This window comes from Pseudophryne corroboree, unplaced genomic scaffold (genome assembly GCF_028390025.1).
Source record: "Pseudophryne corroboree isolate aPseCor3 unplaced genomic scaffold, aPseCor3.hap2 scaffold_516, whole genome shotgun sequence".
Classification (NCBI taxonomy): domain Eukaryota; kingdom Metazoa; phylum Chordata; class Amphibia; order Anura; family Myobatrachidae; genus Pseudophryne; species Pseudophryne corroboree.
This window is the reverse complement of record NW_026970119.1, coordinates 283386-308763: the sequence shown is the minus strand read 5'-3', so window position 1 is coordinate 308763 and position 25378 is coordinate 283386. Positions and strand designations below refer to the sequence as shown.

The window sequence follows — 25378 nt, the reverse complement described above, 5'->3', positions numbered from 1 at the left end:
ATCACTTAATTTCCGGGCCGCCCGCCACCTGGTGAAGAGACATGGGAGATGAAGGACCAGCAGTGCCACGTTGAGCGGAAGTATTGTGAATTAGTTACCCACACACTCCTTGTGACACCTGCTCCCCGTCTGCCCTCCCACCCGCCGCCTGCCATCCGGAACCCGCACTGACAAGTAAGTCTCAGCAGAATGTGTCTGCCGGCGGCTCCCAGTCCCCCCTAGAGGAACACTGCCAGTGGTGTGGCAGCCGCGGCACACTAGGACTGAGAGACTGCAGCGGGAGGAAAGCACGGGTGGGCGGGAGGAGAGCATAGGCGGACATCACCACGTCACATTGCAAGGTGACACCAGTCCCCCCAGTGAGGCCGCCGACGAATGCACTCAGCATAGTATTAGCAGCAGGCAGAGGGGGTCGGGCGCAGCGGTGGTGGGAGGTACGGAAATGAGCTACAGGCTAGGCTCCACCGATCACACACTCAGCGATCACTGTGCCACAGCAAGCGTGGCGTGCAGCGGTGATGGACATTAGGGAGTGCCTGTGCGCACCAGGCACCCCCTGTACGCACGCCTATGCGCTACCACCCCCCATATGCCACACTACATCACTATGCTATAGCCCTCCCATATGCTGCACTTCATAGTTACACTATACCCCCCATACAACATACTACATCACCACACTACACTACTCACAATAAAATTAAAACATCCCAGTTCCTCATTCTTAATGAGCTCACGTGAGTTCTCTCCCCAACGGAGCTCCAGACCAAGTAACAATGAAGACACCAGCAGCGTGTAGGGGGCAGGCCTGGTCCACTTGTCAGGAGAGAGCAGTCACTGGAGGGTAAGAAGGGGGTGGGGCCTAGTCCTACAGACGGGAGAGAGCACAGACAGGAGAGAGCAAGGTACAGGGGTAGAAGGGGACGGCTGATGTGAAGAAGGGGGCGGGGCCTATTCTTGCATCCTTTCAAAATTCGACTTTTTTAAATTCGACATTTGACAAATTCGACTTTTCTGCAATGGTACAAATGCGGCAATTCAACAAAAGTATATTCAATTGAAGTTTGTAAATTCGACAACAGTGCTTTTAAACAGTAAATTCGTCATTTTCAATCCGCCACACTTTGCAGGCGGAATCTAATAAAAAATAATATTTTTTTGGGGTAATAGCATATCTATTTATATTAGAAGGGATTAGGTACTTGGTTTGTCTTTTTTGGAGGCACAAGTATTATTTATATATTTTTTAAAAGATTATTATTATTATTTTTTTTAATGGAATGTGAAAAACCCGGAAAAGAAAAATTGCGTGGGGTCCCCCCTCCAAAGCATAACCAGCCTCGGGCTCTTCGAGCCGGTCCTGGTTCTAAAAATCCGGGGGAAAAACGGACAGGGGATCCCCCGTATTTTTAAAACCAGCTCCGGGCTCTGCGCCTGGTGCTGGTGCAAAAAATACGGGGGACAAAAAGAGTAGGGTCCCCCATTATTTTTACACCAGCATCGGGCTCCACTAGCTGGACAGATAATGCCACAGCCGGGGGTCACTTTTATACAGTGCCCTGCGGCCGTGGCATTAAATATCCAACTAGTCACCCCTGGCCGGGGTACCCTGGGGGAGTGGGGACCCCTTCAATCAAGGGGTCCCCCCCCAGCCACCCAAGGGCCAGGGGTGAAGCCCGAGGCTGTCCCCCCCATCCAAGGGCTGCGGATGGGAGGCTGATAGCCTTGAGAAAATTTAAAGAATATTGTTTTTTCCAGTAGTACTACAAGTCCCAGCAAGCCTCCCCCGCAATCTGGTACTTTGAGAACCACAAGTACCAGCATGCGGGAGAAAAACGGGCCCGCTTGTACCTGTAGTTCTACTGGGGAAAAAATACCCAAATAAAAACAGGACACAGACACCGTGAAAGTATAACTTTATTTCACACCTGCCGACACACACATACTTACCTATGTTGACACGAAGCAGTCGGTCCTCTTCTCCAAGTAGAATCCACGGGTACCTGAAAATAAAAGATAATTATACTCACCTGATCCAGGTTCCAGATTAAATCCACGTACTTGGCAAAACAACAAACCGAACACCCGGACCAGACGGACTGAAAGGGGTCCCATGTTTACACATGGGACCCCTTTCCACGAATGCAGACATCCGAATCTCGCGGGAATCCGACAGCGGGATGATGACGTTCGGGCGCGCTCGGGTTAGCCGAGCAAGGCGGGAAGGTTCGAACCTGCCTCGGACCCATGTAAAATGGGTGAAGTTCGGGGGGTCCGGATTCCGACGAACCGAACCCACTCATCACTAGTATGTACGTGTGTGTCAGGTGCCGTGCGCGTACGTACGTGTGTGTCAGGTGTCGTGCGTGTACGTGTGTGTGTGTGTGTGTGTGTGTGTGTCAGGTGGCGCGTACCTATATGTGTGTATGTCAGGTGCTGTGCATGTGTGTACGTACACGCGTGTATGTGTCAGGTGCCGCGCGTGTACGTGTGTGTGTGTGTGTGTGCCAGGAGCCACGCGTGTACATGCGTGAGGGTGTCAGGAGCCGCGCATATACGTACATACGTGTAGGTTTCAGGTGCCGCGCGTATACATACGTGTGTGTGTCAGGAGCCGAGCGTGTACGTACATGTGTGTGTGTCAGGAGCAACGCGCGTGTGTGTCAGGAGCCACACGTGTGCATACGTGTGTGTGTCAGGTGCCACACATGTACGTACGTACGTACGTACGTACGTACGTACGTGTGTGTGTGTCAGGTGCCGCGCGTGTACGTGTGTGTGTGTCAAGTGCCGTGTGTGTACGTACGTATGTGTGTGCCTGGAGCCGCGCGTGTACATACATGTGTGTGTGTGTGTGTCTCAGGTGCTGTACGTGTATGTGTGTGTCTCAGGTGCTGCACATGTATATGTGTGTATTTCAGGTGCTGCATTTGTATGCGTCAGCTGCCACGTGGGTGTCAGGTGTTGAGCGTGTATGTGTTTGTGTCAGCTGTCGCATCTGTATGTGTGTGACTGTCAGGTGCTGCGCGTGTATGTGTGTGTCAGGTGCTGTTCATGTATGTGTGAGTGGCAGGTGCTGCGTGTGTATACGAGTGTGTGTGAGGTGCTGCGAGTGTATGTGTGTGTTAGGTGCTCTGAGTGTATATGATTGTGTGTCAGGTGCTGTGCGTGTGTGCGTTAAATGCCACATGTATATATGTGTGTGTGTGTGTGTGTGTGTGTGTCAGGTGCTGCATGTTTGTATGTGTGTGTGTGTGTCAGGTGCTGCATGTCTGTATGTGTGTGTGTGTGTCAGGCGCTGCATGTCTGTGTGTGTGTGTGTGTGTGTGTGTGTCAGGTGCTGCATGTCTGTATATGTGTGTGGGTGTGTCAGGTGATGCATGTCTGTGTGTGTGGGTGTGTCAGGTGATGCATGTGTGTGTGTGGGTGTGTCAGGTGCTGCATGTCTGTATGTGTGTGTGGGTGTGTGTGGGTGTGTGTGTGTGTCTGTCAGGTGCTGCATGTGTGTGTCAGGTGCTGCATGTCTGCGTGTGTGTGTGTGTGTCAGGCGCTGTATGTCTGCGTGTGTGTGTCAGGCGCTGCATATCTGTGTCAGGTGCTGTGTGTGTGTGTGTGTGTGTGTGTGTGTGCGTGTGTGTCAGGCGCTGCGTGTCTGCGTGTGTCAGGCGCTGCGTGTCTGCGTGTGTGTCAGGCGCTGCGTGTCTGCGTGTGTGTCAGGCGCTGCGTGTCTGCGTGTGTGTCAGGCGCTGCGTGTCTGCGTGTGTGTCAGGCGCTGCGTGTGTGTCAGGCGCTGCGTGTGTGTCAGGCGCTGCGTGTCTGCGTGTGTGTCAGGCGCTGCGTGCCTGCGTGTGTGTCAGGCGCTGCGTGTGTGTCAGGCGCTGCGTGTGTGTCAGGCGCTGCGTGTGTGTCAGGCGCTGCGTGTCTGCGTGTGTGTCAGGCGCTGCGTGTCTGCGTGTGTGTCAGGCGCTGCGTGTCTGCGTGTGTGTCAGGCGCTGCGTGTCTGCGTGTTTGTGTGTCAGGTGCTGCGTGTGTGTGTCAGGTGCTGCGTGTGTGTGTGTCAGATGCTGCGTGTCTGCGTGTGTGTCAGGTGCTGCGTGTGAGTATGTCAGGTGCTGCGTGTGTCAGGAGCATGTGAGTGTCAGGTGCGTGTGTGTTTCAGGCGCTGCGTGTGTCAGGCGCTGCGTGTGTCAGGCGCTGCGTGTGCGTGTGTGTCAGGCGCTGCCTGTGCGTCAGGCGCTGCGTGTCTGTGTGTGTCAGGCGCTGCGTGTCTGTGTGTGTCAGGCGCTGCGTGTCTGTGTGTGTCAGGCGCTGCTTGTGTGCCAGGCGCTGCCTGTGCGTGTGTGCCAGGCGCTGCCTGTGCGTGTGTGCCAGGCGCTGCCTGTGCGTGTGTGTCAGGCACCGCGTGTGCGTCAGGCGCCGCGTGTGCGCCAGGCGCCGCGTGTCTATGTGCGTCAGGCGCCGCGTGTGAGTGTGTGCGTGTGTGTCAGGTCCGTGTGAGTGTCAGGTGCTGCGTCTGTGTGTGCGTGTGTCAGGTGCTGCGTGTGTGTCAGGTGCTGCGTGTGAGTGTATGCGCGTGTGTCAGGTCCGTGTTAGTGTCAGGTGCTGTGTGTGTGTGTCAGGTGCTGTGTGTGTGCGTGTGTGTCAGGTGCTGTGTGTGTGTGTGTGTGTGTGTGCGTGTCTGTCAGGTGCTGCGTGTCTGCGTGTGTGTCAGGTGCTGCGTGTCTGCGTGTGTGTCAGGTGCTGCGTGTCTGCGTGTGTGTCAGGCGCTGCGTGTGTGTCAGGCGCTGCGTGTGTGTCAGGCGCTGCGTGTCTGCGTGTGTGTCAGGCGCTGCGTGTCTGCGTGTGTGTCAGGCGCTGCGTGTGTGTCAGGCGCTGCGTGTGTGTCAGGCACTGCGTGTCTGCGTGTGTGTCAGGCGCTGCGTGTCTGCGTGTGTGTCAGGCGCTGCATGTGTGTCAGGCTCTGCGTGTGTGTCAGGCGCTGCGTGTGTGTCAGGCGCTGCGTGTGTGTCAGGCGCTGCGTGTGTGTCAGGCGCTGCGTGTCTGTGTGTCAGGTGCTGCGTGTGTGTGTCAGGTGCTGCGTGTGTGTGTGTGTCAGATGCTGCGTGTCTGCGTGTGTGTCAGGTGCTGCGTGTGAGCATGTCAGGTGCTGCGTGTGTCAGGAGCATGTGAGTGTCAGGTGCGTGTGTGTGTCAGGCGCTGCGTGTGTCAGGCGCTGCGTGTGTCAGGCGCTGCCTGTGCGTGTGTGTCAGGCGCTGCCTGTGCGTCAGGCGCTGCGTGTCTGTGTGTGTCAGGCGCTGCGTGTCTGTGTGTGTCAGGCACTGCGTGTCTGTGTGTCAGGCGCTGCGTGTGTGTCAGGCGTTGCCTGTGCGTGTGTGCCAGGCGCTGCCTGTGCGTGTGTGCCAGGCGCTGCCTGTGCGTGTGTGCCAGGCGCCGCGTGTGCGTCAGGCGCCGCGTGTGCGTCAGGCGCCGCGTGTCTATGTGCGTCAGGCGCCGCGTGTGAGTGTGTGCGTGTGTGTCAGGTCCGTGTGAGTGTCAGGTGCTGCGTCTGTGTGTGCGTGTGTCAGGTGCTGCGTGTGTGTCAGGTGCTGCGTGTGAGTGTGTGCGCGTGTGTCAGGTCCGTGTGAGTGTCAGGTGCTGTGTGTGTGTGTGTCAGGTGCTGTGTGTGTGCGTGTGTGTGTGTGTGTGTGTCAGGTGCTGTGTGTGTGCGTGTGTGTCAGGCGCTGCATATGCGTATGCGTGTCAGGCGATGCATGTCTGTGTGTGTCAGGCGCTGCGTGTCTGGGGGGGGGTGGCCGGACACACAGCAGAGAGGGGGGGGTGGCTGGACACACAGCAGAGAGGGGAGGGTGACCGGACACACGGCAGGGAGGGGAGGGGGTAGGGGGTGGCCGAACACAGCGGGAAGAGGGGGGAGTTGCCGAACACACAGCAGGGGAGGGGAGGGGATGGTGGCCAGACAAACAGCAGGGGAGGGGAGGGGGGGGAGGGTAGGCCGGACACACAGCAGGTGAGGGGGGGGGGGTGGCTGGACACACAGCAGGGAGGGGGGGTAGGCAGGACACACAGCAGGGGAGGGGAGGGTGGCCGGACAAACAGCAGGGAGGGGGGGGTAGGCCAGACACACAGCAGGGGAGGGGGGGTGGCTGGACACACAGCAGGTGAGGGGGGGGGGCTGGACACACAGCAGGTGAGGGGGGGGGTGGACACACAGCAGGTGAGGGGGGGGGGCTGGACACACAGCAGGTGAGGGGGGGGGGGGCTGGACACACAGCAGGTGAGGGGGGGGCTGGACACACAGCAGGTGAGGGGGGGGGGCTGGACACACAGCAGGTGAGGGGGGGCTGGACACACAGCAGGTGAGGGGGGGGCTGGACACACAGCAGGTGAGGGGGGGCTGGACACACAGCAGGTGAGGGGGGGGCTGGACACACAGCAGGTGAGGGGGGGGCTGGACACACAGCAGGTGAGGGGGGAGGCTGGACACGCAGCAGGGGAGGGGGGGGGCTGGACACGCAGCAGGGGAGGGGGGGGGGTAGGCCGGACACACAGCAGAGGAGGGGAGGGTGGCCGGACACACAGCAGAGGAGGGGAGGGTGGCCAGACACACAGCAGGGGAGGGGAGGGTGGCCGGACACACAGCAGGGGAGGGGGGGGGGGTAGGCCGGACACACAGCAGGGGAGGAGGGGGGGGCTGGACACACAGCAGGTGAGGGGGGGCTGGACACACAGCAGGTGAGGGGGGGTAGGCCGGACACACAGCAGGGAGGGGGGGGGTAGGCCGCCGGACACACAGCAGGGGAGGGGAGGGTGGCCGGACAAACAGCAGGGGAGGGGGGGGTAGGCCGGACACACAGCAGGTGAGGGGGGGGGTGGCTGGACACACAGCAGGTGAGGGGGGGGTCTGGACACACAGCAGGGAGGGGGGGGGTAGGCCGGACAAACAGCAGGGAGGGGGGGGGGTAGGCCGGACACACAGCAGGGTGGGGGGGGGCTGGACACACAGCAGGGGGGGGGGGTAGGCCGGACACACAGCAGGTGAGGGGGGGTGGCTGGACACACAGCAGGGAGGGGGGGTAGGCCGGACACACAGCAGGTGAGGGGGGGGGGCTGGACACACAGCAGGTGAGGGGGGGGGGCTGGACACACAGCAGGTGAGGGGGGGGGTAGGCCGGACACACAGCAGGTGAGGGGGGGTGGCTGGACACACAGCAGGGAGGGAAGGGGGTAGGGGGGTGGCCTTATTATAATAACCGTGTGGGGGAGGAGTCTGCGGCGGTGGTGAATGAGATGTGGGGGCAGGCTGCTAAGGGTGCAGGGGAGGAGGGGGAAGGGAGCCGGATGGATCTGAATGTGAGCCGCACGTAAGGGACCATACTGATCCTCCCCACCTCAGCCCGCTGGTGCTGCTGCTGCTGCCTGACTTCTTCCGTGCAGCACAGCTGTCTTCTCCGGCTGCCGCTCCCGCACCCGCTTCAGGTGTGGGGGTACCACACCGCTCAGTAGGCAATAGAGATGAGCGCCTGAAATTTTTCGGGTTTTGTGTTTTGGTTTTGGGTTCGGTTCCGCGGCCGTGTTTTGGGTTCGAACGCGTTTTGGCAAAACCTCACCGAATTTTTTTTGTCGGATTCGGGTGTGTTTTGGATTCGGGTGTTTTTTTCAAAAAACACTAAAAAACAGCTTAAATCATAGAATTTGGGGGTCATTTTGATCCCAAAGTATTATTAACCTCAAAAACCATAATTTACACTCATTTTCAGTCTATTCTGAATACCTCACACCTCACAATATTATTTTTAGTCCTAAAATTTGCACGAGGTCGCTGTGTGAGTAAGATAAGCGACCCTAGTGGCCGACACAAACACCGGGCCCATCTAGGAGTGGCACTGCAGTGTCACGCAGGATGTCCCTTCCAAAAAACCCTCCCCAAACAGCACATGACGCAAAGAAAAAAAGAGGCGCAATGAGGTAGCTGTGTGAGTAAGATTAGCGACCCTAGTGGCCGACACAAACACCGGGCCCATCTAGGAGTGGCACTGCAGTGTCACGCAGGATGGCCCTTCCAAAAAACCCTCCCCAAACAGCACATGACGCAAAGAAAAAAAGAGGCGCAATGAGGTAGCTGTGTGAGTAAGATTAGCGACCCTAGTGGCCGACACAAACACCGGGCCCATCTAGGAGTGGCACTGCAGTGTCACGCAGGATGTCCCTTCCAAAAAACCCTCCCCAAACAGCACATGACGCAAAGAAAAAAAGAGGCGCAATGAGGTAGCTGTGTGAGTAAGATTAGCGACCCTAGTGGCCGACACAAACACCGGGCCCATCTAGGAGTGGCACTGCAGTGTCACGCAGGATGTCCCTTCCAAAAAACCCTCCCCAAACAGCACATGACGCAAAGAAAAAAAGAGGCGCAATGAGGTAGCTGACTGTGTGAGTAAGATTAGCGACCCTAGTGGCCGACACAAACACCGGGCCCATTTAGGAGTGGCACTGCAGTGTCACGCAGGATGTCCCTTCCAAAAAACCCTCCCCAATCAGCACATGATGCAAAGAAAAAGAAAAGAAAAAAGAGGTGCAAGATGGAATTGTCCTTGGGCCCTCCCACCCACCCTTATGTTGTATAAACAAAACAGGACATGCACACTTTAACCAACCCATCATTTCAGTGACAGGGTCTGCCACACGACTGTGACTGATATGACGGGTTGGTTTGGACCCCCCCCAAAAAAGAAGCAATTAATCTCTCCTTGCACAAACTTGCTCTACAGAGGCAAGATGTCCACCTCATCATCACCCTCCGATATATCACCGTGTACATCCCCCTCCTCACAGATTATCAATTCGTCCCCACTGGAATCCACCATCTCAGCTCCCTGTGTACTTTGTGGAGGCAATTGCTGCTGGTCAATGTCTCCGCGGAGGAATTGATTATAATTCATTTTAATGAACATCATCTTCTCCACATTTTCTGGATGTAACCTCGTACGCCGATTGCTGACAAGGTGAGCGGCGGCACTAAACACTCTTTCGGAGTACACACTTGTGGGAGGGCAACTTAGGTAGAATAAAGCCAGTTTGTGCAAGGGCCTCCAAATTGCCTCTTTTTCCTGCCAGTATAAGTACGGACTGTGTGACGTGCCTACTTGGATGCGGTCACTCATATAATCCTCCACCATTCTATCAATGTTGAGAGAATCATATGCAGTGACAGTAGACGACATGTCCGTAATCGTTGTCAGGTCCTTCAGTCCGGACCAGATGTCAGCATCAGCAGTCGCTCCAGACTGCCCTGCATCACCGCCAGCGGGTGGGCTCGGAATTCTGAGCCTTTTCCTCGCACCCCCAGTTGCGGGAGAATGTGAAGGAGGAGATGTTGACAGGTCGCGTTCCGCTTGACTTGACAATTTTGTCACCAGCAGGTCTTTCAACCCCAGCAGACTTGTGTCTGCCGGAAAGAGAGATCCAAGGTAGGCTTTAAATCTAGGATCGAGCACGGTGGCCAAAATGTAGTGCTCTGATTTCAACAGATTGACCACCCGTGAATCCTTGTTAAGCGAATTAAGGGCTCCATCCACAAGTCCCACATGCCTAGCGGAATCGCTCCGTGTTAGCTCCTCCTTCAATGTCTCCAGCTTCTTCTGCAAAAGCCTGATGAGGGGAATGACCTGACTCAGGCTGGCAGTGTCTGAACTGACTTCACGTGTGGCAAGTTCAAAGGGCATCAGAACCTTGCACAACGTTGAAATCATTCTCCACTGCGCTTGAGACAGGTGCATTCCACCTACTATATCGTGCTCAATTGTATAGGCTTGAATGGCCTTTTGCTGCTCCTCCAACCTCTGAAGCATATAGAGGGTTGAATTCCACCTCGTTACCACTTCTTGCTTCAGATGATGGCAGGGCAGGTTCAGTAGTTTTTGGTGGTGCTCCAGTCTTCTGTACATGGTGCCTGTACGCCGAAAGTGTCCCGCAATTCTTCTGGCCACCGACAGCATCTCTTGCACGCCCCTGTCGTTTTTTAAAAAATTCTGCACCACCAAATTCAAGGTATGTGCAAAACATGGGACGTGCTGGAATTTGCCCATATTTAATGCACACACAATATTGCTGGCGTTGTCCGATGCCACAAATCCACAGGAGAGTCCAATTGGGGTAAGCCATTCCGCGATGATCTTCCTCAGTTGCCGTAAGAGGTTTTCAGCTGTGTGCGTATTCTGGAAAGCGGTGATACAAAGCGTAGCCTGCCTAGGAAAGAGTTGGCGTTTGCGAGATGCTGCTACTGGTGCCGCCGCTGCTGTTCTTGCGGCGGGAGTCCATACATCTACCCAGTGGGCTGTCACAGTCATATAGTCCTGACCCTGCCCTGCTCCACTTGTCCACATGTCCGTGGTTAAGTGGACATTGGGTACAACTGCATTTTTTAGGACACTGGTGAGTCTTTTTCTGACGTCCGTGTACATTCTCGGTATCGCCTGCCTAGAGAAGTGGAACCTAGATGGTATTTGGTAACGGGGGCACACTGCCTCAATAAATTGTCTAGTTCCCTGTGAACTAACGGCGGATACCGGACGCACGTCTAACACCAACATAGTTGTCAAGGCCTCAGTTATCCGCTTTGCAGCAGGATGACTGCTGTGATATTTCATCTTCCTCGCAAAGGACTGTTGAACAGTCAATTGCTTACTGGAAGTAGTACAAGTGGGCTTACGACTTCCCCTCTGGGATGACCATCGACTCCCAGCAGCAACAACAGCAGCGCCAGCAGCAGTAGGCGTTACACGCAAGGATGCATCGGAGGAATCCCAGGCAGGAGAGGAATCGTCAGAATTGCCAGTGACATGGCCTGCAGGACTATAGGCATTCCTGGGGAAGGAGGAAATTGACACTGAGGGAGTTGGTGGGGTGGTTTGCGTGAGCTTGGTTACAAGAGGAAGGGATTTACTGGTCAGTGGACTGCTTCCGCTGTCACCCAAAGTTTTTGAACTTGTCACTGACTTATTATGAATGCGCTGCAGGTGACGTATAAGGGAGGATGTTCCGAGGTGGTTAACGTCCTTACCCCTACTTATTACAGCTTGACAAAGGGAACACACGGCTTGACACCTGTTGTCCGCATTTCTGGTGAAATACCTCCACACCGAAGAGCTGATTTTTTTGGTATTTTCACCTGGCATGTCAACGGCCATATTCCTCCCATGGACAAGAGGTGTCTCCCCGGGTGCCTGACTTAAACAAACCACCTAACCATCAGAATCCTCCTGGTCAATTTCCTCCCCAGCGCCAGCAACACCCATATCCTCCTCATCCTGGTGTACTTCAACACTGACATCTTCAATCTGACTATCAGGAACTGGACTGCGGGTGCTCCTTCCAGCACTTGCAGGGGGCGTGCAAATGGTGGAAGGCGCATGCTCTTCACGTCCAGTGTTGGGAAGGTCAGGCATCGCAACCGACACAATTGGACTCTCCTTGTGGATTTGGGATTTCGAAGAATGCACAGTTCTTTGCTGTGCTGCTTTTGCCAGCTTGAGTCTTTTCATTTTTCTAGCGAGAGGCTGAGTGCTTCCATCCTCATGTGAAGCTGAACCACTAGCCATGAACATAGGCCAGGGCCTCAGCCGTTCCTTGCCACTCCGTGTCGTAAATGGCATATTGGCAAGTTTACGCTTCTCCTCCGACAATTTTATTTTAGGTTTTGGAGTCCTTTTTTTTCTGATTTTTGGTGTTTTGGATTTGACATGCTCTGTACTATGACATTGGGCATCGGCCTTGGCAGACGACATTGCTGGCATTTCATCGTCTCGGCCATGACTAGTGACAGCAGCTTCAGCACGAGGTGGAAGTGGATCTTGATCTTTCCCTAATTTTGGAACCTCAACATTTTTGTTCTCCATATTTTAATAGGCACAACTAAAAGGCACCTCAGGTAAACAATGGAGATGGATACTAGTATACAATTATGGACTGCCTGCCGAGTGCAGACACAGAGGTAGCCACAGCCGTGAACTACCGTACTGTACTGTGTCTGCTGCTAATATAGACTGGTTGATAAAGAGATGTCTATGTAACTATGTATGTATAAAGAAGAAAGAAAAAAAAACCACGGTTAGGTGGTATACAATTATGGACGGACTGCCTGCCGAGTGCAGACACAGAGGTAGTCACAGCCGTGAACTACCGTACTGTACTGTGTCTGCTGCTAATAATATAGACTGGTTGATAAAGAGATGTCGTAGTAGTATGTATGTATAAAGAAGAAAGAAAAAAAAACCACGGTTAGGTGGTATACAATTATGGACGGACTGCCTGCCGAGTGCAGACACAGAGGTAGCCACAGCCGTGAACTACCGTACTGTACTGTGTCTGCTGCTAATATAGACTGGTTGATAAAGAGATGTCTATGTAACTATGTATGTATAAAGAAGAAAGAAAAAAAAACCACGGTTAGGTGGTATACAATTATGGACGGACTGCCTGCCGAGTGCAGACACAGAGGTAGCCACAGCCGTGAACTACCGTACTGTACTGTGTCTGCTGCTAGTATAGACTGGTTGATAAAGAGATGTCTATGTAACTATGTATGTATAAAGAAGAAAGAAAAAAAAACCACGGTTAGGTGGTATACAATTATGGACGGACTGCCTGCCGAGTGCAGACACAGAGGTAGCCACAGCCGTGATCTACCGTACTGTACTGTGTCTGCTGCTAATATAGACTGGTTGATAAAGAGATGTCTATGTAACTATGTATGTATAAAGAAGAAAGAAAAAAAAAACACGGTTAGGTGGTATACAATTATGGACGGACTGCCTGCCGAGTGCAGACACAGAGGTAGCCACAGCCGTGAACTACCGTACTGTACTGTGTCTGCTGCTAATATAGACTGGTTGATAAAGAGATGTCTATGTAACTATGTATGTATAAAGAAGAAAGAAAAAAAAACCACGGTTAGGTGGTATACAATTATGGACGGACTGCCTGCCGAGTGCAGACACAGAGGTAGCCACAGCCGTGAACTACCGTACTGTACTGTGTCTGCTGCTAATATAGACTGGTTGATAAAGAGATGTCGTAGTAGTATGTATGTATAAAGAAGAAAAAAAAACCACGGTTAGGTGGTATACAATTATGGACGGACTGCCTGCCGAGTGCAGACACAGAGGTAGCCACAGCCGTGAACTACCGTACTGTGTCTGCTGCGACTGGATGATAAATGATATAAAAAATATATATATATCACTACTGCAGCCGGACAGGTATATATTATATATTATATAATGACAGACCTGCTGGACACTGTCTGTCAGCAGAATGAGTTTTATTTTTATAGAATAAAAAAAAAAACAACACACAAGTGAAGTCACACGACGAGTGTTTAACTTTTTCAGGCAATCACAATATAAGTATACTACTAACTATACTGGTGGTCAGTGTGGTCAGGTCACTGGTCAGTCACACTGGCAGTGGCACTCCTGCAGCAAAAGTGTGCACTGTTTAATTTTAATATAATATTATGTACTCCTGGCTCCTGCTATAACCTATAACTGGCACTGCAGTGCTCCCCAGTCTCCCCCACAATTATAAGCTGTGTGAGCTGAGCAGTCAGACAGATATATAATATATATAGATGATGCAGCACACTGGGCTGAGCCTGAGCAGTGCACACAGATATGGTATGTGACTGAGTCACTGTGTGTATCGCTTTTTTCAGGCAGAGAACGGATATATTAAATAAACTGCACTGTCTGGTGGTCACTCACTAGTAAACTCTCTGCACTCTCTACACTTCTACAGTACTCCTCCTAGTCCTAAGCTCCAGTAAATCTCTCTCTCTTATAATCTAAATGGAGAGGACGCCAGCCACGTCCTCTCCCTATCAATCTCAATGCACGTGTGAAAATGGCGGCGACGCGTGGCTCCTTATATAGAATCCGAGTCACGCGATAGAATCCGAGCCTCGCGAGAATCCGACAGCGTCATGATGACGTTCGGGCGTGCTCGGGTTAACCGAGCAAGGCGGGAAGATCCGAGTCGCTCGGATCCGTGTAAAAAAAGCTGAAGTTCGGGCGGGTTCGGATTCCGAGGAACCAAACCCGCTCATCTCTAGTAGGCAAGCGCTGTCAGTCAGGAGTCAGCGCTGCACCGGATGTCTCTTCTGGATGTCCTCTGACTTTCTCCTGCGGCGCAACTCCAGCTATTCCTCCCGCTGCGGCTCCCACTTCGGGTAAGGGGACCATATTGCTCAGTAGTGAGCACTTTCGGTAAGCCTGCGGCTGCTATGCCGCTACCCCTCTCCTCCACAGTCCTAATGGGTCGCTGCAGTCTGTAAGGGACCGCAGGTGCACACACCCAGGAACCGCTGGCTCTCCTCCCGCCGCCAGCAGCTACTTTTATAACCTCAGCCTGCACGAGACCCCTTCCCTCACTCACTCTCGCTCTCCTGGCGGCCACTGCGCAGCCGCAACAAATTGAAAAGCCCTATCTCTATAATGGGGCATATTTCTCTTAATTAAAAAAACCCTATAACTTTCTGAAAAACCACAACCCCAAAAGGCACTACACTGGGGCATACTCTATCTAGTAAAACAAACCCAAGTCTTAATTCGTCCTCTATCCGGAGTTATGCCTTTCCAAAAAATATCTAATTCACTCTATAGGAAAACGGTGTCAAAAAGCCACAAAGGAAGTCACAGAAAAAAACTGACAGTTGGAACTTTAGGTTACTCCCAATTCCTCATTTTTTATTATTTTGCCCTGAAATTTGGCATGCAGCACCGGGTGACGATTCTACACGCCCATGCCAAATTTCAGCTCAGTACGTCCAATCAGTTTTGAGGTGTAGCCCCTCAAACACCATGCCCCCATCTCAGAAGTTCCCTATGGGAGAATTCCGTTTGTTCGATTCAGCCTTAATATAAGGGCACGGCCGTGCCCTTATAATATCTATCTATCTATCTATCTATCGTATGTGTGTGTATATATACATCTATACATACATGCGCTAACACCTGGACATACACTGATGTACCCACACCTAATATCCATACATACACGCCCTGACACCTGGACATACACCAACATTCCCACACCTGCATCTATACATACACATGCTGACACCTGGACATACACCAACATACAAGCACCTGCATCTATATATACACGCGCTGACAAATGGACATACACCGACGTACCCACACTTGCATCTATACATACATGCACTGACATCTGGACATACAAGCACCTGCATCTATACATACACGCGCTGACACCTGAACCTACACTGACCTTCCCACACCTGCATCTATACATACACATTCTGACACCTGGACATACACAGACGTACCCACACCTGCATCTATACATACACGCGTTGACACCTGGACGTACACTGACGTACACACACCTACATCTATATATGCATGGATGCAAATGTGGGTACGTCTGTATACGTCCAGGTGTTAGCATGTGTATGTATAGATGTTAGGTGTGGGTACATCAGTGTATGTCCAGGTGTCAGCACATGTATGTATAGATTCACATGTGGGTAAGCCGGTGTACGTCCACGTGTCAGCATGTGTAGGTATAGATGCAGGTGTGGGTACGTTGGTGTACGTTTAGGGGTCAGCGTGTTAATGTATAGATGTTGGTGTGTGTATGTCAGTGTACGTACAGATATAGGTGTGTGTGTGTATGTATGTATGTATGTATGTATGTATGTATGTATGTATATGTATAGAGGAAGGTGTGATACATACATATAACACATACATGATAGATACATACATATATCACACACACGATAGATAGATAGATAGATAGATAGATAGATAGATAGATAGATAAAACACATACATACAAGATAGATACATACATACATACATGATAGATACATATATATACACACACATACGATAGATAGATAGATAGATAGATAGATAGATAGATAGATAGATAGACAGATAGATAGATACATACATATATATATATCACAAACATATATGATTCATACATATATCACACACACATACATGATACATACATGAGAAAGACCTGGGATGGTGATGAGGCCAGGGCCCCCTGCTGATGTTGCGTTGAGGAAGGCAGTGTTCCAGGGCGGATGCAAGTCGGGGAGAGCGCCGCGCAGCCCTGGAAAAATACTGCTGAGGAGCTACATCTGGAAGAGCCCCTGGGAGGGAGAGTGCCACATGCCCCATCCTGCGCGGCAGACTCTGCAGGCCTGCACATGGGAAGGGAGGTCTCTGGCCACACGTACTCACCCTTCTGCTGAAGCCCCGCTGCTGTCCCCATCAGCGCTCTCCAGCGGGGAGCGGGGCCAGGATGAACCTCAACCTGTGAGAACTATCTTCATGATCAAGAGATCTCATATGCAAGATAAGTATGTGTTGGGATAGGGCTGGGGAGGGTGGCTGCTCGGGCACACCCCCGTCAAGTTAAGGAGATTTAACTGAGGAAGCACAAGGGAACTCTCGTCTGGGGACAACAACTGCAGGGAGACCACATCTTTTCAGATGAACATGGGAGGGCGGAAGGCTGCCTAATACTGAAGCACCCTCAGACATTAAACCATATGCAACAACTATTGCAAGCATTCCTGGGGGAAGGTCTGCAGCAGACGGATTTGCATACGGTGATGTCATCCAAGCAGTGGGCCAAAGTTGGCTGGAACCCTCATCTGTATATGAAAAGAGAAAAGGGGCATGCAGGGCATGGCGGCCTTTTGCGGCGCTTGGATAACCCCAAGTTTGCATTAAACACCCCCACCCTCCTTCGGTGTGGGGCTCATGTTGGCCATGCCCAAGCCCCTGAAGCATTCAAGCTGATTTCTTGCAGCAGCTGGGCACTGTAACAGCTTCAGAGCTGCTCTACAAGACAAGTAAAAGGGTGTGGGCCCTGCAGCACCACCTGTAGTTTGCATACACACATATATAGGACAGCATCTCTTATATGCCCCAGGGTCAATAAAATAGTATCCTTGTCTAGGCTATCCATCCCCTCAGATAAGGTATTTGTCCATGCCGCTACAGCACTACACACCCAGGCCGACGCAATTGCCGGTCTGAGTAAGGTACCTGAATGTGTATAAATGGACTTCAGGGTAATCTCCTGTTTGCGGTCAGCACACTCTTTGAGGGTAGCCGTATCCTGGGACGGGAGGGCTACCTTCTTGGATAAGCGTGTTAATGCTTTGTCCACCCTAGGGGAGGATTCCCATCGTAACCTATCCGTTGATGGGAAAGGGGAATCCTTTTGGAAATCTGCAGGAGATTCCCAAGCTTTTTCACATAACTCGTTCAGCTCGTGTGAGGGGGGAAAGGTTACCTCAGGCTTCTTTCCCTTGTACATATGTACCCTCTTGTCAGGGATAGGGGGCTCCTCTGTGATGTGCAAAACATCTTTTATTGCCATAATCATATATCAAATGTATTTTGCCAATTTTGGCTGTAACTTTGCATCATCGTAATCGACACTGGAGTCAGAATCCGTGTCGGTATCTGTGTCAACATCTGGATAGTGGGCGCTTATGAGACCCTGACAGTCCCTGCGACATAGGATTAGGCATTGGTTGAGACCCTGACTGTCCCAAAGCTTCTGCCTTGTCTAATCTTTTGTGCAATGAGTTTACACTAGCATTTAAAACATTCCACATATCCATCCAATCAGGTGTCGGCGGAGACACCACGTTCATTTGCTCCCGCTCCTCTCTAATATAGCCTTCTTCCTCAGACATGTCGACACACGCGTACCGACACACCACACACACAGGGAATACTTTTACTGAAGACATTTCCCCCACAAGGCCCTTTGGAGAGACAGAGAGAGAGTATGCCAGCACATACCCCAGCGCTATATAACCCAGGAACAGCACAGTAACTTAATGTTTGAACAATCGGTGAGGGGGAACATCTTGAAACCCCAGTTTGTACCCTTGGGACACTATTTGTAAAACACACGAGTCCATGTCCGAATGAATCCAGAACTGACTGAAGAGTTTTAGACGTGCCCCCACTGGTGCGGGCTCCTGCAAGAGAGCCCCAGCGTCATGCAGTGGATTTGGCAGAAGCAGAGGATGATCTCTGCTCCTGCGATCTTGAAGAGGATGCAGACCTCTTCTCTCTTCTCCTTCCTCTACCTGCAAAGAAAGGGGAATCTTAACTTCTTGCATATCTATTGGGCCGAAATGACTGCATCAGATAATGATGCGTCTTCATCCGTTGGGAGGGAACATAGGGCAAGAAGGTTGACTTACCTGCGGGAGCTGCCGAGATCAAATTAACTATGCAGTCACCAAACAAGGCTTCACCTTCATAGGGAAGAGACTCCCTTTCTTCTTGGAGTCAGCATCAGCATTCTCTTGGTGAATCCACAATGCCCTCCTATCCGACACTGCCATGAAATTGGCCCGTGAACTCAAGAGTCCTATATCCCTTGCAGTCTCACGTAAGTATGCTGCAGTGTCCTTGATATGATACAACGTAAGGAGTATCCCATCTCTCCAGGGTATCTATATCGGATGACAAGGTATTCGACCAATTCTTGAATATTACTACTCACCCATGCACATGTAATGGCAGGTCTAAGTAATGTACCCGTGGTTACATAACTAGAAATAATGTAGCTTCCTGCATACGATCCGCTGGATTTGTGACAGGGCCCCGTGCAGAACAGGGGGTGACTCCCACTTTATTCTGTCCGCGGCGGGAAATGAATAAACAACCAGAATCCTTTTGGGGATTTGAAACCATCTTGTCGAGCTGGCCCAGACTTTCTCAAACAGAGATGGAGGAACGTTACATCAGCTTTCATTATATATCTATATATACATACATATAGACCCCTTTGTCAGGAACAGCAGGGTCTTCAGTGATTTTAATATGTCCTTAATATCCAAAATCATGTACTGAATGCTCCTTGCCAATATTGGATCTAATCAGGAAACATTATGGTCGACATAAGTATCAGTATCCGTGTCAGTATCAGTGTGTAGTAACTGGGCAAAATAACATTTTTGCGACCCAGCGGGGCCTGAGGGAAAAGAAACATAGCCATGAATATCACATCTATTCTCTACGTCTGTGTCTGGGACACAGATTTATCCAACCTTACTCTGATATTACTGAAACATTTACCCAGTCAGTTATTGGTGGTGCCAACAGGGCCACCATCATATGTCTGCATTCCTAATATAGTTTCCTCTTGGGAAAAACATTCAGCCACCGACATGTTGACACACATATACCAAGTACCCACAGACACACCGGCTTATGGGGGACAGACCGTCAGTAAATCTGTCAGAGGGACACAGAGGATTTTTCAGCTCACAATCCAGCGCCAAAAGTACACAGTCTGGGAAATAATAAACTCTATAGTGATAGACTTGTAATGCTCTAAAGATGTTCTGGTGAGGTGAGGAAGAAGCCCCGCCGCTGTAATGGCGCGTATCTGTCCCGCTCAGAAATAATTAATTACGCTAGCGGGGTAAGGACAGTGCCCAGGCACTAATGTCCACTTTTTCCAGCCTTTTGTGAGGAATTTATGCTGCCCAGGGTGCCCCCCCCCCGTGCCCTGCACCCTGCAGTGCCTGTGTTTGTGTGGGAGCATGGCGCGCAGCGTTCCGCTCGCTGCTCGGTACCTCAGAATGCCGTCACTGAAGAAGAAGTCTTCTGTTCTTCTGCTACTCACCTGTCTTCTGGCTCTGTAAGGGGGTGACGGCAGGCTGCGGGAGTGTGCATCTAGGCGTACCCAGCGATCAGCACCCTCAGGAGCTAATGGTGTCCTGTCAGCCTGAAGCAGAGCCATTGAACTCACTAGAAGTTGGTCATACTTCTCTCCCCTAAGTCCCACGAAGCAGGGAGACGGTTGCCAGCAGCCTCCCTGAAAATAAAAAAAACTAACAAGTCTTTTCAGAGAAACTCAGTAGAGCTCCCCTGTAGTGCATCCAGTATCACTGCGCACAATACTAAAACTGGAGTCTGGAGGAGGGGCATAGAGGGAGGAGACAGTTCACACCCTTTGAAAGTCTTAAAGTGCCCATGTCTCCTGCAGATCCCGTCTATACCCCATGGTTCTTAATGTGACCCCAGCATCCTCTAGGACGTATGAGAAAACAAATAACGCACACACGAGGAGGAGAGAACTAAGGAAGCTATAAGGAGAAGAGGGGAGGGAGGGGGGGTTGAAAGGTAAGGTAGTAAAGGCATATTGGATAAACTACAACCTTATACATATTCATTAATGTACCAGTAGTTAGAAGTAGAAGAGCTCTAACAGAAACCACAAAGCTTAGCTAAAGCCACACCACACTGGATATGCCCAATCTCATTTGATTTTTGTAGCAAAGCAGTATTGGACTTTGTTAATACATGGATGGGAGACTGCTTGGTAGTATCAGATTCTTTAGGTGTTTTTAAACTACCAACACCATTTTCTTGGTACATTTAATTTTTACATGTATTCTTTTATGTACCAGAAGTTAGAAGTAGAAGAGCTGTAACAGAAACCACCAGCTCATCTACAGCCACAGCACACTGGATTTGCCCAATCTCTCCTGATCATGGAAGCTGAGCAGTGTTGGTCCTGGTTTTAGTACTTGGATGGGAGACCACAAGGAAATACCAGGAGCTGTGTGTATTTTTACAATACTAACACCGTTCTCTTGATGCATTCCATTTTGAAACATTGGGGCAGATCTATTAAGCCTGGTGAACTGATAAAGTGCAAGGTGATAAAGTACCAGCCAGTCAGCTCCTAACTGTCATTTTTCAAACCCAGCCTGTGACATGGCAATTAGGAGCTGATTGGCTGGTACTTTATCACCATGCAAATTATCATTTCACCAGGTTTAATAAATCGGCTGCTTACTCATTTATGTACGAGTAGTTAGAAGTAGAAGAACTCTAACAGAAACCACTAAGCTCATCTACAGCCACACCACACTGTATATGCCCAATATCACCTGATTTTAGGCCTGGTTTGTTCTTGGATGTGAGACCACCTGGGAATACCAGGTGCTGTAGGTAGTTTTATACTACCAACACCGTTCTCTTGATGCATTCCATTTTGAAACATTGGGGCAGATCTATTAAGCCTGGTGAACTGATAAAGTGCAAGGTGATAAAGTACCAGCCAGTCAGCTCCTAACTGTCATTTTTCAAACCCAGCCTGTGACATGGCAATTAGGAGCTGATTGGCTGGTACTTTATCACCATGCAAATTATCATTTCACCAGGTTTAATAAATCGGCGGCTTACTCATTTATGTACGAGTAGTTAGAAGTAGAAGAACTCTAACAGAAACCACTAAGCTCATCTACAGCCACACCACACTGTATATGCCTCTTCTTACATTCCGCTGCACTTATTGTGGGGTAGCCGCAATCCCTTCTGCTGTACGGTTCCACATTACATTGTTTCTTGTCACTTCCTGTTGATGCAGTAAGGAAACATCCAGGAATTACAGCAGCTTAGTTTTTTTTTTTTTTTAACTGGGGCAATTTAGCTATATCACAGGGCAATTTAGCTCCTTTGGTCCTTTTTTTAGGACCAGTTAATCAGACAGTTGAGCAAACTGAAAAACAGCTAACAGGAAATTTCCACTTAAATGGTATTTTCTAATCTTATCTGACCATGACTAAGAATAAAGGATACACAAGATAAACTCTTAGAGCCATGGACCTTATCCATGTTTAAGCTCCATCAAATCTGTAATCAATAGCACTACATGCTCCCACTTTACCACTGTACTATATACTCTACCTGTGTTTTTAAGGTAAAAACACCATTTAACCCCAGTGACACTTGAATTAAAGCAGCAGCCTCTGGAATAGCATTCCTTAGCATTAATCCCAGGAAATCTGCAATCTTCACGCTCTTTGATAGCCATGCTACATTGCTGTTTACTTGGATGGAGCAGAGAGCACAACATCAGGACATAGGAAATATTACAATGCATGATAAGAAAGGTGTGAGCTCTACAGCAAGGCCTCTAACCCTTTGCCAGTGCCAAATACATAGGGCTTAACTCAGATCTGATCACAGCAGCAAATTTATTAGCTAAAACCATGTACACTGCAGGGGGGGGGGGGGGGGGTATATAATATGTGCAGAGAGAGTTAGATTTTGGTGCGGTGTGTTCAAACTGAAATCTAAATTGCAGTGTAAAAACAAAACAGCCAGTATTTACCCTGCACACAAACAATATAACCCACCTAAATCTCTCTGCAAATGTTATATCTGCCCCCCCCCCCATCCCTGCAGTGCACATGGTTTTGCCCACTAGCTAACAAATTTGCTGCATCTGGGAATTACAGCAGCTTAATATTTCTTTTTACAGAAGGTTCAGCAAATTAAATTATTTAGTGAAATACTGTAATCATAACAGTTACAGGGATATTGTAGGTAGATTTATTGTCAGTGGATAAATGTAAAAATTAAACCCTTAGGCATAGTTCCAAAATGCTGTCATTGCAATCCAGATTTTAAGGATATCATGCTTGAGCACAGGTGACTTAATTAGAACTTCGGTCAATGTGAATTAACCATTGGACTCAACCATGGTTATCCTTAAAACCCAGGGGTCTATTTAAGATCGATCTTAATCGATGTTGGGCTTCCAGGTTGAAAAAAACACACACATTTGTTTTCACATTAAACAGACTTCCACATGAGAAAGCAGCAAGGATGCAGTGGCGTTAATGTTTCCTGGTGTCAACTTGTATTATTTCAGTAGACATTGAAATGAGGATGCATCTTGCTGCCTTTCCAATGAAGCAAGTTTAATTTAGTAATAGGTGAAAAACCATCCTTACAAAGGTGTTAATCAGAGACTTGGCTTTGTGGACACTTTTCAGAGAACAAATTTGTTAGCATAAAAATAAAGCCAGAAAATGAAGAGCTGTTTAATCACTCGATTGGATTTTTCTGCCAGCATATTTTTTTTCTCTGCAACCCACTGCTAAATTGTGCTTCCTAGCTGTTTTTTATAAAATCACTGAATCAAATCTAACTCTGATTACATCAGAGAAGGCCATGTACCCTACACCATAAGAGGAGGTTTGAAATTTTGACTTGTCTACTTAAATATCACCAAAATCTGATCACAAGGTTAATTACGTCCCTGGGTGGGATTGAACCACCAACCTTTTGGTTAATAGCCAAACACACTAACCGATTGCGCCACAGAGACACTTTGCAAAAGTCCATACTGACAAAGGCTAATAAGCATTCATCTAAAACGTTTCCTAGAAAAACTTTAAAAAGTCAATAATCTGGAGAGTTTTTGTAAGATGTTTCTTCCATCAACCAACGAAGAAACACATTGGTACTTTCCCATGATGAGTGAGTGCTTCAGGATCTCTTGCACTTACATGTGCAGCAGAGTACTGCAATGGAAGCATGCTGGGCCCATAACCCAGAGGTAGGCAGATTGAAACTATCCTCTGCTATATGCATTTTTTTTGTTAATTAAAGTAATCCAAAACTGGGATTGATATTTTGTCTCTTTTATTTTTACTTAAAGTACAATAACTTTTACCATTTTAATTTGTTTTAATAGTATATTGACAGTATTATTTTCTTTCTAAAATCCACTTCATTTTCTTTACCCTATTATTAAAATGGTAATTGAAGAAGAGGAATTGTTGCTTTGACTGCAGCATTCCCGGGGTTAACTGGTGTTTCTTCAAGTCACAAGGTATGGAGCTGCTGTATAGTTACTCGCAAGTCAGTAGTTGTATGATGCTCACACCTGTTAAGCTGGATACACACAGAATGCCCTACACAGGGGGTGAAATGAGCGCCCCCCCCACCCCCCGTACGCTCAGCACACATCACGCTGTGCTGAGCGGGGGGAGAGATGTGTGCTGAGCAGTTCGCTCAGCACACATCTCTCCCCAAAATCGGGCCGTGAATACGGACCTTTAAACTGGATCCACACTTAGATTATCTGTCCAATTTTTTTTCTAGTTGAAACAAAATTATGCTAATATGTGGCAGCAAATTACAATTGACCATTTGTTCACAAACACTGGAAAACATCCAAAAATGGTCATTTAGATAAATTGGTTAAATCCATTTCATTTAGCTAATTTATCCAAACTACCTTTATTGTATCTTTGTGGGTGAATGATGTGTGGGTCAGTGTTGAGGGTGGTGGAGGAGATGGGTAATAGGCACAGCAGGGTGTGGACAGTCAAATAGTGTGCTTAGAGGTTCAGAGTCATTGTATGAGACTCTGGCAACAGTGACTTGATGAGTCTGGTGTCCATAGGGTGGGACGCATTAACCTTTTTATGCTATTGAAATAGTTCTCCTCCTGACCGACGCAGTTCCTTGCTCCGAGGTTGGTGTATTGTCCTGTTGCAGCGCCTCTCCACTGTGGTCACAGTGAGCTGTGTGGTGTTGCTGGCGCATGCCAATCTCCCCCCAACCTCCCTCTTGCATTTCAGACCTACGTACGCATGATGGGATCTTGTATGATATGCGCGTGTGCTGTAGAGATGAAAGTGGGGGTGAGGAGGCAGATCGTGAGATGGGGAAACTTTGTGGACTGTTAGCGAAGGGGAGCACTGGGCAATCTGAGTTGCAAAGAGGGCAGCAGAAGAGGTTATTGCATGTGCACTGGTGACAGGTCCATCCTTGGTGGCCAGCCTCAGTGGTAAAGGGGTACATGAGCTAGTGTCCCTTGGCCAGCCATGTACCATGGCCACCTCCCTACCTCCTATATATTCTCCCTGATCTGTCACTTTGTTACGGTCTGCTGCTGGCACTGGTGTATCGTCCTGCAGTTGCCGTCTCCGCCCATTGCTGTGACTTCCCCCAGAGTTAGCCACACAGAGTGACAGATCTGGGAAAATATATAGGAGATCATTACTTTCACTTGCAGCCTACCTTATTTTTTGCAGCCTAGCATGCTCCTGACCCCTTCTCTCACTAATACTTATACAACATTCATGAACTCATCTTAAGGTTTCTTTATTATTCAGTCACACTGTCTTGGATCCAAACCATTTCCTGTGGCATTGCAGTCAAACAATTGAGCTATTTACCCTTGCATAGAAAGGTATAATCTAAGCTAGAGAATTCTATTTGGAGCTCACCTTGTACTTTGTGAAGAAATAATCAGCTTTGTGGCTGAGCAGATATATGGAGTGTGTGGCTGCACACTGCATTGATCTGCTGAGTTGCAATGCTAATAATTTTTTTTTTTTGCAAAGTACCAATAGCTTCATTGTGAAGGTGGAAAGAAGGGTGTTACGGCATGGAATGTACAAACTGCGAGACCCTGCTGGTAGCGCCTTTGTCTATTTAGTAGGAAGGGCACGTAACAGCCGGGGGGCAATGGAGGAAGCCCCTTTAGGGCTGGA

The 25378-nt window shown here is 49.7% G+C and overlaps 1 non-coding gene across 1 annotated transcript; it reads right to left on the bottom strand.

Moving 5' to 3' along the window:
* Positions 1–23125: 23125 nt before the first annotated feature.
* TRNAN-AUU (transfer RNA asparagine (anticodon AUU)) lies at positions 23126–23199 on the bottom strand. The gene has a single exon. It is a non-coding gene; the product is annotated as a tRNA-Asn (tRNA).
* Between the last annotated feature and the right edge of the window lie 2179 nt (positions 23200–25378).